Here is a 12,682-nt window from a genome sequence, read left to right on the forward strand (position 1 = left end):
TTTGGCCAAACAGTCAGCTGCAACAACGGCTGTGCGGTTGCGCGAACTATCGCTGTGGTCTGAAAAAGGTTACGGTCACAGTTCTGTCCTCAAAATAATGTCAGATGTGCCTAACGTAGTGGATTACACTTTGGCGAGTCCACTTTTCGACAAAAAGTTTGAGACTCTAATCCCCAACAGTGAGGCGTGGTGCACACAGACCCCGGGGAATAAAGAATATATAGATTTCTACACTGATGGCTCCAAATTGGATGGACAAGTGGGTTTCGGAGTATATTCTAATGATCTGGAACTTCAAATAGCGAAAAGATTACCTAATCACTGTAGTGTTTTTCAGGCTGAAATATTAGCAATAAGAGAGGTGGCGAATTGACTGAGAAGTAATGTTCCAAAAAATGTGGGCATTAATATATACTCAGACAGTCAACCTGCAATAAAAATCCTTGGACTCTGTGTTCCTCAACTCGAAAACGGCCATCGATTGCCGCAAATCTCTCAATGAGATGGCTGAGCAGTACAATATTCACCTAATATGGGTGCCTGGCCATAGGAACATACCGGGGAACTGCGAAGCGGATGAGTTGGCAAGGCTAGGGACTACCTTACATATTCCAGGGGAACTAGAATTTGTTGGTATGCCCCTAGCTACCTGCAAGCTCATGCTGCGTGAGAAGGCTGTTATGCTGGCAAATGTTCGATGGGAGAATTGCAAGGGTTGTAACGACACCAAGCAAATATGGCCCCATTTCAACTTAAACCGCACATTAGATATGCTAATGTTCTCGAGACGTCAGATATCACTCCTGATATCTGCTATAACGGGTCGCTGCTTGATAGGCGATTTTGCAAAAACTATTGGCGCGAAGTATAATGACTATTGTATGAGCTGTCATGATGCGGAGGAAAAAGAATCAATTAAACAGCTCTTGTGTGAGTGTCCTGCATTTTGTGTAAAGCGCAAGCAACTTTTAGGAGCATATAGCTTCAGATTACTGGCGGATTTGGAAAACGTTAACTTAAGCAGTCTGCTAATGTTTTTGGAACAATCTGGTTGGTTCAACAAAGCAAAATAATCAAGAAGGTTCAACGGTTATAACTAGAAGTGCCCATATGTAATAGGTACTTTTAGTTAATGTGGTATCACAATGGACTGAATAGTCTAAGTGAGCCTGAATCTTAATCGGGCTGCCATTTTAACCTAACCTAACCTAACCTAAAGTCAAGTTTACCTTACCCCAAATAATATTTCTTTCATGTTATTATACCCATTTTTATGTAAAATCACTTAATTATAAGGAAGATACGACTTCATTGAAAACTTTATCGACTTTTGAACAAGGAAAAAAACTTTATATTAGAGAAATGCGTCTTCTATGCTAAGCAAAATTTGCATTCGTACTTTAAGGACATGAAATCTTTGCCCTCACGACAATATTTTTTTTTTCAGTGTATTTAATCTTCCTTGTTTTACTTTACAGAGACTCCATATAGACTAACATACAATTTAGTAGGGAATTTTAAGAAGGCTTAAGCCATCGGCAACTGTTACCACAGCCCTTGTAATTCCAAGGACGCACATTCGGCATGGCCGATCTTTCGGCCTTATTTACTTGTTTTTACCCAAAATCCTTGATATAAGGACAAAAAGTCTTTGTGAATGGCCGACCGACCGAGAACAAATCAGCAAAAGCACTTAACTAATCTTTACCACATCGAAATGCACTTGAAGTTTTCACATTATTATTATATACAGATAGAGTAGTAATGTACCCAGATGGAAACAAAGACATTTCTAAAATGTCTATGTGTTCAAGAATGGCAAAGGCCTTATATCCATATTAGGGTTAATCAATGTCTATCCTACGGCGAAGTACTAAACGGAGGATCAGAAATAGACCTGGTATTTCTATGCTATTTTCAAGAAATACAAGGGAACGCTCTACCCACAGCCAGAAAAGGTCACCATCTAGAGCAAATGGTATTTTACGTTGAACATGTAACCATGTTATATTCTCAGACATTATATATCGGATTTCGACAACCATTTCATCCATCCACTTCATTATACCCTACCCAGTGACCGTTAATTTTATTGTTTACAATCTTACATAAGCATGCCGATCTATTGCATTTAGAAATAAAGTTATACGTAATGAAATTCAAGCGTGATAGTGTGATTGCTTTATATATGGCTGGGAAACCATTACTGGCTATCGTTAGAGCCATCCAGTATTTAAATGTGTTGCATTATGTGCAAAAAGTTGATCAAAATAGTGTCCAAAAAGTGGACCAAAAATGTACACCTTCGATTGGCCACCAGAGCTCAATTTCCACCAATGACAATGACGTGACTGCTGTAACGGCAATAGTCGCTCGTATTCATCGATCGTGTGGTCAAAATAAATGCAAAATGTTATCGGGAAATGTCCCAAAGGTGGTATTGAAACCTGGGCATAGAAACATTTCGACCGCAGAGCATGGACATTCCAACAGGACTCAGTACCTTAGCTCTCAGCACGATTCAACTAAAACTGGCTTCGAAAGGAGGTTCCTCGCTTCATTTGTATCGCACAATGGTCACCGAAATCCCAACCCGTTGCATTTTTCGCCTGGGACAGTTTGAAGAGTAAGGCTGCCACTAATAGTTCCAAAGTGTCAATCATCTAAGACTGTGATTTTCATTTCATTTATTTGGATTTTCGGTACACTGAAAAAAAGCATACTCGGTTCCAAAGATTTTGTCTTTACTTTAAAAATTTTGGTATTGATTCCGAGCCAAAGAAGCGGAGAATACAAGTATGGATACTTTTAAGACACAATTCTCTTTTAAATTTAGGTTTTGTGTACTTGCTTCTAGGAAGCAAATTATAATTTTTCGCTTTCTCAGCTTTTTTTCTTCATATGCTATCAAAGTCCATTAAAAACGAGTTAACGGCAACTTTATTTTCCAAATTAGGACTCGACTTCCAGTAGAAATTATGCTATGTTTCAATTAAAGAACGTCTTTAAAATAAAGTGTTGAAAAACATGTCCTATATTTGAACGATTTTTTGCTTTGTAGTCAAGATGAAAAAAGACAACAAATTTAAAGACAATTTCATTAAATTTAAAGAATTTTTCTGAATTATTAAAGTCAAGTTGTCCTTAGCCTATACATTTTTTCTTTCATGTTAAGATACCAATTTTTAAGTCAAATCACTTAATTATAAGGACAATACGACTTCATTGAACAGTTTATCGACTTTTGGACAAGGAAAATAACTTTATTTTAGAGAAATGCGTCATCTATGCTAAGCAAAATTTGTATTCGTATTTTAAAGACATGAAATCTTTGACCTCACGACAATATTTTTTTCAGTGTACAACAAGATACAAAACTTATAAATTTAGTACTAAATTTACATTGTTATAAATAGAAAATAGTAAAGATAAATCATACAACTATTATTATTAATATTTAATTCGTTAAAAATTTATATTTAAATAGGTAATGAAATTAACAACAACAAAATAAACAAGTATATACGGCCGTAAGTTCGGCCAGGCCGAATCTTATGTACCCTCCACCATGGATAGCGTAGAAACTTCTACGAAAGACTATCATCCACAATCGAATTACTTGGGTTGTGGTATCTTAAAACTTCTTAACATCGTTTTCTAAATTGTGAGTTAGTCCACACGTGGTAGAGAGCCAGAATTGAAATATGGGGGTCGCTTATATGGGGGCTATATACAATTATGAATTTGATATGGACCAATTTTTTGTGATTGGGGATAAATTTATCTGAGGGCTATATATAACTATAGACCGATATGGACCTAGTTAGGCATGGTTGTTAACGGCCATATACTAGCACAATGTACCAAATTTCAACTGACTCGGATGAAATTTGCTCCTCCAAGAGGCTCCAAAACCAAATCTCGGGATCGGTTTATATGGGGGCTATATATGATTATGGACTGATAGGGACCACTTTTGGCATGGCTGTTAAATATCATATACTACCACTATGTTCCAAATTTCAACCAGATCGGATGAATTTTGCTTTTCCATAAGGCACCGGAGGTCAAATCTGGGGATCGGTTATATGAGGGCTATATATAATTATGGACCGATACCGACCAATTTTTGCATTGGAGTTTGAGGCCATATATTAACACCACGTACCAAATTTCAACTGAATCAGATAAATTTTGGTCTTCCAAGAGGCTCCGGAGGTCAAATCTGGTGATCGGTTTATATGGGGGTTATATATAATTATGGACCGATGTGGACCAATTTTTGCATGGTTGTTAAAGACCATATACTAACACCATGTACCAAATTTCAGCCGGATCGGATGAAATTTGCTTCTCTTAGAGCAATCGCAAGCCAAATCGGGTGATCGGTTTATATGGGGCTATATATAATTATGGACCGATATGGCCCATTTGCAATACCATCCGACCTACATCAATAACAACTACTTGTGCCAAGTTTCAACTCGATAGCTTGTTTCGTTCGGAAGTTATCGTGATTTCAACAGACGGACGGACGGACATGCTCAGATCGACTCAGAATTTCACCACGACCCAGAATATATATACTTTATGGGGTCTTAGAGCAATATTTCGATGTGTTACAAACGGAATGACAAAGTTAATATACCCCCCATCCTATGGTGGAAAATGGGGGTATATTAACTTTGTCATTCCGTTTGTAACACATCGAAATATTGCTCTAAGACCCCATAAAGTATATATATTCTGGGTCGTGGTGAAATTCAGAGTCGATCTGAACATGTCCGTCCGTCCGTCTGTTGAAATCACGATAACTTCCGAACGAAACAAGCTATCGAGTTGAAACTTGGCACAAGTAGTTGTTATTGATGTAGGTCGGATGGTATTGCAAATGGGCCATATCGGTCCACTTTTACGTATAGCCCCCATATAAACGGACCCCCAAATATGGCTTGCGAGGCCTCTAAGAGAAGCAAATTTCATCCGATCCGGCTGAAATTTGGTACATGGTGTTAGTATAGAGTCCCTAACAACAATGGAAAAATTGGTCCACATCGGTCCATAATTATATATAGCCCCCATATAAACCGATCCCCCGATTTGGCTTCCGAGGCCTCTAAGAGAAGCAAATTTCATCCGATCCGGCTGAAATTTGGTACATGGTCTTAGTATATGGTCTCTAACAACAATGCAAAAATTGGTCCACATCGGTCCATAATTATATATAGCCCCCATATAAACCGATCACCAGATTTGACCTCCGGAGCCTCTTGGAAGACCAAAATTCATCTGATTCAGTTGAAATTTGGTACGTGGTGTTAATATATGGCCTCAAACTCCAATGCAAAAATTGGTCGGTATCGGTCCATAATTATATATAGGCCCCATATAAACCGATCCCCAGATTTGACCTCCAGAGCCCCTTGGAAGAGCAAAATTCTTCCCATTCGGTTGAAATTTGGTACGTGATGTTAGTATATGGTATCCAACAACCATGTAGGAATTGGTTCCTATCAGCCCATAATTATATATAGTTCACCATGGACAATGGACTGAATAGTCTAAGTGAGCCTGATACATCGGGCTGTCACCTAACCTAACCTAACCTAACCTATATAGCCCCATATAAACCGATCCCGAAATTTGGTTTTGGAGCCTCTTGGAGGAGCAAATTTCATGCGTCCACATCAAGTACATAATTGTATATAGCCCCCATATAAGCGACCCCCATATTTCAATTCTGGCTCTCTACGTACCGTGCAAAAAGTCCATATCGATTCGTAATTATTTGTTGACTTAACTACACATAACTTTTTGGTCTAATATATACCACGAATGGACTAACTCACAATTTAGAAAACGATGTTAAGAAGTTTTAAGATACCACAACCCAAGTAATTCGATTGTGGATGACAGTCTTTCGTAGAAGTTTCTACGCAATCCATGGTGGAGGGTACATAAGATTCGCCCTGGTCGAACTTACGGCCGTATATACTTGTCTTGAATCTATAATTGCTTCTTATGATTTGAATGTGATTTGGGAGTTGGTTCCAGAGACGGATAGTACGAATCAGGAAGTATTTCTCGGATGAACTACGACGATGTCTTAGTTATAAATAGTTCTCCCCCGAGAAGATCTGGCAATATTCAGTTTATTATATAAGTATATTGACTTGCATGTTCTTATTATTTTATGTAAAAACATCAACGACATATACATCAGATATATTTCAAGAGGTAACTTCAGGACATTCGGCGAAAGGTGAGAGACTCTGTCAAATTTTCTCAAACCATACAAATATCGTATAGCATTGTTAAATGTTGTTTGCAGTTTTCTGTAGTCCGAAACATTACAGTCCGCAAAAATCTCAGCGGCATAAAAGAAGGTAGGAAGAATATAGCATTTAACAAGAAGTAACCTAATATTCAGAGGAGTAAACGGTTGGCTTGTCCACAAATTACGAATCATAGAGTATAATTTTCCACAAGTGACCAGTTGTCAGACCAGTTAGGATGTTTGTTGAAAATAACCCCAAGGTTCTTTGATTTGTCAACAACTTGTAGGAGTGATGTTTGCCAATAATAGATGTATGTTGGTTCCAACTTCAGCAGATTTATTACGGATAATTATTGCTTTCGATTTGCTTGTATTAAGCTGTAAACCGTTACTTGAAGGCCTATATTGAATTCTAGAAAGATCTTGATTGATATTTGACACATAGTTTTCTATAGAATCCAGGTGACATGATGAATATAATTCTACGTCATCAGCATACATTTGAATATTAGAAAATTTCACTTGATCAGGCAAATCATTGGAATAAATGGAGTATAGAAGAGGACCAAGAATTGATCCGAACAGCGGTCGAATCAAAGTTAAAGTTAGATCTCAGTTTATTACATAGTATTGGATGCAGGACACTGTCAAAGGCTTTTGAATGATCAAGGAGTATGAGAAAAGTTATATCCCCGTTATCGACAGCCGACCATAATGTTTCAACGACATCAGTGAGACAGCTGTGATCAAGCCTAAATCCAGACTGTTGTGTGGTTAGAAGCTTTTTCTCATTCAGGTAGTTTTGGATTTGAATATGAAGAATTTTCTTTAGGACTTTGGATAGATTTGGTAGTTTCGCAATTGGACGAAATTCTCCATTACCTTTTGGTATAGAAATAAATTTGGAGTTTTCCATGCCGCGGGGAAGGTGCTGGTCATAATAATGGAATTAAATATATGAATGATAAATTGCAGAGTGTATGGTAGAATAATTTTGATGAATTTGGGATAAATTTCATCACAGCCAACCGAGTTGGATGTAATTGACATACAGCTGTTGTAAACTTCAACTTGTGTTACAGTTTTAAAACCAAATTCAGACTCAAAATTATTGTTTGTATTTGAGATTATCTCTTGATCAGCGTGAGTCATCAAGGGACTAACAGATTTATGTTAACATCCTGCTTTACTTGTTTCAGTAGTGTTATTTTCGACAGTTAAAAAAGCTTATGGTAATAAGCTTTGCGTGGCGTTTAATTAACAGAACTGCTACAAAGAATTATATTGGTGGAGCCAGTTGATTCAGAGTGTTGGAGTAGTCGATACGGGCCAGACTACTCTCTTGGAAACTTACGATGTGGAAGGGCTTTGTGTTGGGAAAAAAGGAAAGCAAACTCACGAGAAGGGAGACAGTTCTTCTCCAGTGTAAGAGAAGAAAGGAAACTTACGACTAGAGGAGCTCTCCTCCAGTGTATGTTAGGTTAGGTTAGGTGGCAGCCCGATGTATCAGGCTCACTTAGACTATTCAGTCCATTGTGATACCACATTGGTGAACTTCTCTCTTATCACTGAGTGCTGCCCGATTCCATGTTAAGCTCAATGACAAGGGACCTCCCTTTTATAGCCGAGTCCGAACGGCGTTCCAAATTGCACTGAAACCACTTAGAGAAGCTTTGAAACCCTCAGAAATGTCACCAGCATTACTGAGGTGGGATAATCCACCGCTGAAAAACTTTTTGGTGTTCGGTCGAAGTAGGAATCGAACCCACGACCTTGTGTATGCAAGGCGGGCATGCTAACCATTGCACCACGGTGGCTGGTAAGGGGGAAATGTGTTATATAATTGATATGTCGCATAAGTTTTGACTTATGTAAGTATTTGAACGTTTCGCTAGGCTTCTGTTTCCTTTTCAGATCTAGGTCAAAACCTGGACCGATATATCCCGATATTTTCGAACTTGACCTACAAACGAATGTGTTCCAAATTTCAGAACAATAGCACCATTATCGAAGGCAGTAGCCTGGTTACAACAGACAGACGGACATGGTTATATCGTCTTAGAATCTCTCCCTGATCAAGAATACGTATACTTAATATGGTCGTACATCGATATTGCTGTGTCTTATTATACCCCCATAATCATTCTATGGTGGTGGGAGTAATAAGTCCTTTCAGTTGTGGGGCCGAAAACAATCTGCGCAACTTTCGTCGTCACAATATATAGAACTTTACTTTGTTGCATTAGACATCCGCCCCCTGTATCGCAATATTATGGAGCTTATATCTCCCATTGCATAAACGGATGTCTGTAACAATGGCTTTTTGTAAGAAAGTTTGCCATTTTCGGTATTGTGAAAAGCCATAATCATTTTTCAAATTCTCTTCGTGTTTTCCCACTGGATGTGTCTGACGGAGCAGTAGTGGTGAAATCTGGTGTATTTGCATAAACACATTTTAAATGCATTTGGAATTGAACACTAGCTGACCCAATGTACATGAAAATATGTAAAGACGATAAGCTTCTTAGTGATGGACAAACATGCTCTTTTAGTTGACCATGTGCATTTTCCAAATACAGAAAGATTTCCAAAGAAATGTCGCATGCCTTTCTTCCTCCACCCAATAGCCATTGACCGGATCAGGACCCGACCCACTCATAAACAATGTTTTTCAATATTTAAAACTTAATAGCTTTTAAGTCCAAATACCATTAGGAGACATTTCAATTCAATTTCCATTCACGAGCAACTAAGTAAGATGTCTTAGTGTAGTACAAGTGCTAATGACAGAATTTTTAAGTTAGCTTGATTGCATTTTCAGTTTCCATGCGAAATACTTTTTTTATAGCCCCCATAATAGAACGGGGGGTATAATAACGTTGAATTATGTTTGTAACCCATCGAAATATTGGTCATCCCGTCAGAAGACGCAATTTTTATCCGATCCGCGGTATGCTATGTTGAATGCCGAGATTTGACTTATTGTCTCTATTGGGGACTCGAATTGACTTTTTTACCCTATTTTCCATAATATTCGGCCTGATCTTTCCACCGCACATGCACTGAAAAAAAATATTTACGAAATATTAAAGATTATGCAACCTAAATTTTAGGATGCACAATTTACGAAATATTAAGGACAACTTTCTTTAAAATAATGACATTTTAATAAAAACAAAGTTTATAATCTTTATTTCAAAAATGTTTTCATTAAATTTAGGACACAAATTTTATTTAAAAATAAGGAAGTTTTACCTTAAAACAAAGAAACACATTTTTGATTTAAAGAAATAGTCCTTAAATTCACTGATTAGGAACACATTTTTATTTTGAGATTTACTTAAGGAAAATTTGCCTTACTTCAAAGATATATAACATTAACGAAGGACGCAAATTTCCAAAATTTCAGTCCTAAATTAAAAAAAAATTGAAGGAAAGATTTTAAACATTATTTTAATTAAAATTTCATTATTTCAAAGAAAGTTTTGTAGGTTGTGTCAACTTTAATCCTTTGACTACCGATGTCAATTCGAAAACGACAACAAACTCTATTTCGCTACTTAGTTTCGGCTTTATTCTAAATAAGCTATACACGCAAAAAAACGTTTGGTAAACGTGTACCGAAAACGTTTTTCTTTTGTTAGAGTTTTTTGAATTGCTTCGAAAAGTAAACACTTTTATCACCAAAAAATTCGCTTGTTACAAAATGTTTATTTTTTCAATAAAAAAAGCTATTTTTGAACCAACAACACAGTCCATTTCGTTTATATCAAACAATGTTCTTTTCTGACTTTAGGTCTTTAATAAGACACATTTGACAGTTCATAGTAAAAATTTAATATAGTAGAATGTAATGTTGAACATTTTTTCGGAATCTTCCGACCATATCTGGAATATATGTAAAAAAAAAAAAAAAACTTTGGTCGAAGCAGGGATCGAACCCACGACCCTTGGCATGCAAGTCGGACGTAGCAACCACTGCTCCACGGTGCCCAACTAAATGTATTTTTCTGTTAAATAAACTTTGTTTAATCGGCTCGTGGGCGCCGCAAGCTATGCTATATAAATATAACTTATATGGGTAATTGTCTATTGATGACAATAACGGCTACATAGCTCAGTGGATAGTGTGTTGGCTTACAAATTGTATGGTCCGCGGTTCGATTCTCCGTCCAGGCGAAAGGTAAAAAAATTTAAAATTTATAAAATCGTATAATTTCTTCTACATTGTTTGTATTACAGAAAACGGTGCTATGAACTAAAAAACTTCGTGGAAGTGAGAAAGATGTGAGGGAAAATGCAATTAGCGAGAAAAAAAATTTTTTTTTTTTTGAGTTTGTCTTTATGAAATTGTTTTTACATCCTGGAAAAGAATAAACGTTTATCACAAAAAGTATACACTTTTCTTCCAAATACACTTCCTTTCAACGAAAAGCAAATGAGAAACGAACTTTGTTTGTCTAAAATTTCGTTTGGGACGAAAGAATTATTTTTTTGTGTGTACATATTTCCTATATTGGTGAGTATGTTCATTTTTATAGACTTCTTTAACACTAAACGGAAACTTCTTAGCCTAGCACAAAAAGCGCGGTATAAACAGAAAAAAGTTAAGTGTTTTGGAAACTTCCATCTCTGTTATGAACACATGTTAAATTTTTCTCGATCTGGGAACTCCTTTATATAGAAACAGGTGTTCAAAAAAGACGCATCCGCAATTTTTTTTACAATGGAATGGAAATTAGAAATGCGTGCTGTCATTAAATATTTACATAAAAAAGGTTTATCGGGACAAGAAATTCATAATGATATGGTGAATGTGTGTGTTAGGTGAAAATGCTCCTTCATATACAACAGTAAAAAATTGGGTTGCTGAATTTAAACGTGGTCGTACAAGCATTGAAGATGAACCACGTAGTGGACGTCCAAAAACAGCAACAACAACAGAAATTGTAGCCGAAGTGCATGATATGGTATTAAATGATCGACGAATAAAAGTGCGTGGAATTGCTAATAACTTGGGCATCTCAAATGTCCATTTAATTTTGCATGAAGAACTACAGATGAAAAAGCTTTCTGCAAGATGGGTGCCGCATTTGTTAACAGTCGATCAAAAACGTGTAAGAATAAACATTTCTCAAGCTTGTTTGGATCGTTTTAAGCGAAATAAAATGGAATTTAAGCGTCGTTTCATAACTGTTGATAAGACATGTATCCACCACTATACTCCAGAGACAAAAGAACAATTCAAACAATGGACTGACGCTGGAGGAAGTGCCCCAAAGAAGGCAAAACAAAACTCAATCGGCTGGTAAGGTTATGGCAACCGTTTTTTTTTGGGACTTCAAATGTATTTTATTGATTGACTATCTGCAAAAGGGTAAAACAATAAATTCAGAGTACTCTGTAACCTTTTGGATCAATTAAATGTACAAATTCGAGAAAAACGTCCTGGCTTACAACACAAAAAATAATTTTTCATCAAGACAACGCACCAGCGCACAAGAGTGTTTTAACAATGGCTAAAATCAACGAATTAAAGTACGAGTTGCTTGATCACCCACCTTATTCTCCTGATTTAGCTCCCAGTGACTTTTACTTGTCCCCAAATCTAAAAAAAATCCTTGCTGGGAAACGTTTTACCTCAAATGAAGATGCAATTGCAGTTGTAAACCACTATTTTGAAGACCTTGAGGAAAACTATTTTAATCAAGGGATAGAATTGCTAGAGAAGCGTTGGACTAAATGTATTGAAGTTTCAGGAGATTATATTGAAAAATAAAAATATTTTTGAAAAACTAACTATTCTCTATTCTCTTTCATTTATAGGCTAAGAAGTTTCCGAACCGCCCTCGTATGTCTTTGGTAGCATTCATACAAGAGCTATAGCCGATATTTGTCTGGAGTCTTTTTTGTATTTTTTCTCACACTATGATAGATATAAGTAATGAGCCAATTTCGTAAGGTCATTTGTTCACAATTCAAGAATAAAGTTCTCAGAACAAACTTATACAGCACTTGAACTAATTGATGTACACTGAAAAAAATATTGTCGTGAGGCCAAAGATTTCGTAACCTTAAAATGCGAATGCATATTTTGCTTAGCAAAGAAGTTGCCTTTCTCTGATATAAAAATTTTTTTCCTTGCCCAAAAGTCGATAATTTTTTCAATGAATTCGTTTTGTCCTTACAATTAAGTGATTCGACTTAAAAATGTGTATCATAATAAGAAAGATAATGTTTTTGGATTAAGGTCAACTTGACTTTAATAATTCAGAATTTTTTTTTTTCAAAATTATTGAAATCCTCTTCTTGTATATTGACTACAAAGCAAACAAATGTTAAAAATGGGACATGTTTTTCAACACTTTATTTTAAAGGCGTTTTTATTTGTAAATATTTTTTTTA

Source organism: Haematobia irritans, chromosome 4 (genome assembly GCF_050003625.1).
Source record: "Haematobia irritans isolate KBUSLIRL chromosome 4, ASM5000362v1, whole genome shotgun sequence".
Lineage (NCBI taxonomy): Eukaryota > Metazoa > Arthropoda > Insecta > Diptera > Muscidae > Haematobia > Haematobia irritans.